Source organism: Taudactylus pleione, unplaced genomic scaffold (assembly GCF_031769625.1).
Source record: "Taudactylus pleione unplaced genomic scaffold, aTauple2 ptg000040l, whole genome shotgun sequence".
NCBI classification, from domain to species: domain Eukaryota; kingdom Metazoa; phylum Chordata; class Amphibia; order Anura; family Myobatrachidae; genus Taudactylus; species Taudactylus pleione.
The window spans coordinates 34874883-34880100 of NW_028284442.1; positions in this window are offsets into that span (position 1 = coordinate 34874883).

The window sequence follows — 5218 nt, forward strand, 5'->3', positions numbered from 1 at the left end:
ATAGAAGGTCTTTGTATATCATAAATGAATTCATAATAAACTGTTTTAGAAATGTTCTTAATTGTTTTTTTATTTACCTTTTTAAAATAAAAAAGTGCAGGAGGTAATGTTATATTGGTTACACAGCATGTTACAATATAGGACTGAGGCTGTGTGCAAGCCTTGGAGGTTTTTCATGTATGAATATAAAGTGTATTTATAAGCAGAATTTGTCACTTTTTAATTTTTAAATGATTTATTGTTTTCATGTCCTAAGGAATGGACTTATTGCTTTAGTTCCAGATGGGATAAGTATCATACAGGTGTGTTCTCATACATGTAGCCTCAATACACCATGCAGTGCGACTTGCCTGACGTAAGTGAGCCGCCAGGTCCCATGTAACTGTGCTAGCGTCAGATGTATTTTTGGCAAAAGAAATAACGCCCAAGTCACAATGAAATGCGACTAGGACGCACCAGCAAACTGTGCTGATTAATTTGATATTTGACACATGTAAATCTGTGTGTACCTGAGTCTGTATATGAGGCAAAACAGAACTTGGAATGAAAAAAGCTGCAGCCGCTACATTGTAGCACTTGGTATACAGATTCAGGGACTCAGTCACACACAGATATACCGGTGTCTCATATGAAATTATCAGCAGTCTGCTGGTGTGTCCTGGTCGCATCGCGGCTTAAACACATTTTTGGCAAGAAGACACAGAAAAGACGCCCGACGCTAGCAGAGTCTCACGGAACCTGGCGCACCAAGAGGGGCTTTTTGGCTCGACCGCAGCAAAGATGTATAAGGACACATCTGTACCTCTCAACAGCAACTGTTTTGTGGATGCTCACATTTCAAGTAATGCTTTATACAGAGCCTCCAAAAGGTCTGTCAGGCCCATGTATTAGGGGGGGGAGGTGCAACAGTATTTTGTGTATGCCATCTATTACATCCATTTTAATAACTTCCACACACTAGCCAGTGTAAGGTTTTAAATACTTTGTGATAGTATGACAAGACAAAATATCTGGTGAATTTCAGTAGCAGGGGATATGTAATGACAAGCTCACATAGTATACATATCAAGTCTCATACTTGAATAGAGAAGGACGGAGCATTGAACATCAGTCAGTATAATAGAATAGTCAATTCAAAATATATATATTGATGGAATAGAGAGCGCTTCTAATTGATAGATGTAAAATGGTTAAAAGTATATATTCTTTACCTTTATGATCACAAGTTTGAATCCTCTTGAGGTTTATCAAGGTAAATTTATTTCTGACAATAAAATCCAACATGCTTGTATATATATGTAAAATGCAATAAAATGTTCATACAATACACAAATAACCAGCAGATATATATACATTGTTTAAGATATGTATATATATATATATATATATATAATGTGCTGGTTATTTGAATAAAATAAGAGTTGAACGCACGCTACAATATATACAGTCAAGTGGAAAGCAAATGGAACAACATCCGCTTTTACAATAGACTGAGATATCCTATCGACCTCCACTTCCGGGGCTCGGAACGCAGGCTGTGATGACTTTTGATTTCCGGCTCTGCAGTGGAACGCAAGCCATGACGGTTTCCGTTTTATGCGGTGGAATGCAAGCTACTTCCGGTCCCTGCGGTGGAACACAAACCGCGGGAAGTTAAACAGGATGTGGAGCACTACAATTTCTGGATATAGGGCCTGATTCAGAGCCGCTCGTAAGCGGCCGCTCGTTCGCTCCGAGTGATGTTCGCACATCTGCGCATGCGTATGGGTTGTAATGCGCATGCGCCAACCAGTCAGTGCGGTCGGAAATCGTGTGCTCGCAAAATAGCAAGTGCCTGCTAATTTGAGTGACAGGATGAGGCGTTTGTGGGTGGTAACAGGGGAAGGTGCTTGAAAACGGGGAGTGGAGATCCGAACGCAGGCGTGCCAAACGGTCAAAACGGGCGTTTTAAGGGTGTGCATAATTAACAAAGCAGCGTCATCGACCACGTCACTTGGTTGTTTCTTAGCCTGAACTGCTCGAATGATTGCTGTAGGAAAATGCTACCACAAGAATAGCGAGCAGTTCATACGCCTTTCGATGTACTCGATTAATCTAATAAATAGCGGAGATGACGTATGATGCGAGCGGCCAAGGGGCGTGTTTACAAAATAGCGAGCGCATGTTTCGGACGGCGTCAACAGACCGCAAAGAGCGAGCGCTCAATTTAAATAGCCAGCCCCTTTTTCTGAACGAGCGTCCGCAAATAGCGTCCGGCTCTGAATCAGGCCCATAGTCCCTTAAATAGTGGTGGATACAATGGTATGGCACTCTGCACTTGAAAAAGGATCAGAGAAGATCCGAAACACGCTGTGTTGGTGCTGCTATGCTACTCTGAAAGAACCCCCATGTGGAGGAACCTGCTGAAACATCTAAGGCAAAGTTAGGTGGTGTGTAGTGGAACCGGCCTGTTTTACCTAGGACTTGGGACTTGTCCCTATGTTTGCTCACACCACCCACCTCCTATGGTATGATTTTGGGGACTCTTGATTTATGAATGCACTTTATTCATTGCCATTGCACTTTATATATATATGTCCCGGTTATTTGTGTATTTTATGAACATCTCATTTTATTACATTTTACATATATGTACATGTATGTTGGATTTTATTGTCAGAAATAAATTTACCTTGATAAACCTCAAGAGGATTCAAACTTGTAATCATAAAAGGTATAAAAATATATTTTTTAACCATTTTACATCTATCAATTAGAAGCGGCTCTCTATTCCATCAAAATATATTTTTTGAATTGTGTCTTTTGGTTCAGGCGTGTAACTGGTACCTTTGATGGATAAGTAAGCTGCATGCTATTATTGTTCACTGTGCAAATGTTCTTCTACCTCCCTTTTTTTATTGAGTATAATAGAATAGGCCAAAGGTGTAGTGTTTTATTAAAGTTCATGGTCATTCATCCAAAGCCAAAAGGTCAAATATGGGTAAGCAATCAGGAGGAGAGTTACAGGAACGCTGATCTTGAGACGCTGATTTATAAAACAGGCAAATTGTTACCAGTACCTTAGACACCGGTTTGTGCTGGTGTGGGGGAATATTGTGTGGGAAAACCACTCACCTTCTTTTCACATGAACGTGAACATTTTTTAGGGAAAATCTTGCATCTTCAGCAGCCAAGCAGTTGTGCCATTCTAAGCAAGAACTGCGATTTTAGGGTGTAGTCCAGGTATGCCGACAAAAAGGTCTACAGAACATAGGGAATTCCTGGATTTGAGATTGTTACTGTTACAGCCTTTGGGGGCCCTTAGTCTATATCATCAAGGATGCTGACAGCCCTGGGAAAACTGTTGCATGGTATAGTCCCAAGTGTAGCTGTCAGGATCCTTGCTGATACAGTACCTCACTAAAGGTACCCTGATGATGAATTAAGAAGTCCTCATCAGCAAAGAGCACCTTTGCATTTTAATTGGGTCCCCTTGAACACGGTGGTGATAAGCTGGAGTTAAATTGAGGAGGAATGGATCCACTGAAGATGACACACAGGTTCTTTGGCAAAAAAAAAGTTTGCTGACAGTCCAGGTCACCACAAGAATGGTTTTATCCATCTTAATGCTGGTCTATATATGACATTGTTTGGCCTACTATAATATTCCATCACTAGGGGCCTAATTATACACCCCACATGGGGTATAACGAGAAGGAAGCTATATAACTATCCATATCAAACCCACTAAAAGTTTTGCTCTGTCTCCAAACCCTGGTTTTTATATGACTGTATTTGTTTTTTGTTGTTGTAAGTGCAGAATAAATGTTTCCTTTAATTTACTTATCCGCATGTCTAAAACGTTTTCTATTCATATTGTAATTTCCATTCTAGGACAGTGATATTGTGCGTTGTTTATTTGTTTGATATTGTTATTCTGCCTTTTATTGTCTGCTGAAATTGCACTCACCAAAGCGACCAATGATCTGCTCACAGACTCCTCTCCAGATTCATTGTCATAGACCATTGTTGTTTTTAATGCAGTCGAGATCCTGGTCTCCAGCACATCCTTCACTCCCATTTCTCTCCTGGTTCACCGGTTACCTTTCTGAATGCTTTTTTAGTATCTCTATGTCTGGCACGTCTTTCCCTACACTTCTGCCAGTTTGAAATCCTTCAAGCTCCACTTCTCGGTCCTCTGCTTTTCTCTTTATACTTTTCTTGGTGCACCAACACACTTCATCCTCCACCGCCACCTGTGTGCAGAGGACATTCAAATCTCCTACCCTGCTCTCTCTTTGTTGTATTCCATGCCCGCACCTCGCATCCTTCTAACTGTTGCCTCCAGAACTTTTCCTGTGGTGCTCCCCACTTACAGAAGTCCCTACCCCACCAGATCAGTGTCTCACCCAACTTTCAGTCTTTCAGGTTCCCTTCACTATAGCATATCGTACCTCAACCAGGCATTACTCATTCTGGGAACTACTAGTTGCTATCCATTTTAACTAGTTCTATCTCAGCTCTGCCCTCTCCCTTAAGGGCTTAATTGTTATCAAATATTTGCGGCATATTCCCCACAAAACACACGTTTTCAGGGGATACTTGCAAATATTTAGTATTACCCCAATGTACGAAGGAGGGTCTGCAGCATAACTCTATCTGCTGTGGTCCCTCATTTACTACAGCAGCCGCAATCCCCATAGGTTACGATGCCGCCATCTGAAGATGGCATTGTGCTGCTGTAGCCTATGAGCTACACTTCGTAAAATTTACCTGGAGAGGGTTCCTCCAGAACCCTCAACAGCAATGACTGCCGCACATGTGTGATCAGTAGACCATGCATGCGCTAGAGTCCCGGCACAGTGAGCTCCGGATCCCCAGTCCCTGCATGTGCTATATAATACATATGGGCGATATAATCGCATCCTACCCAGATCACATTGCAAATGCGATTATTGATAAATGCGCTTTTTACTTTTGTAATTATGTCTTTGTTATATGTATATTTATAATATTTTTGCATGATTTGTTATACCGGCTGTCAGGCAGAGGTTTGTAGGACCTTATAAACAAACAGTGCTGATTATGGCATATGGGCACCAGAAAAAACTACAGACTACAAAAGAGGCAAAAAACTATTTGTAATGTGCTTGAAGCTTAAAAAAATTTATTTACAACTTTTTATACACAACTGTACATGGTTTCTATAATAACTATTATTAAGATATATTATACACAT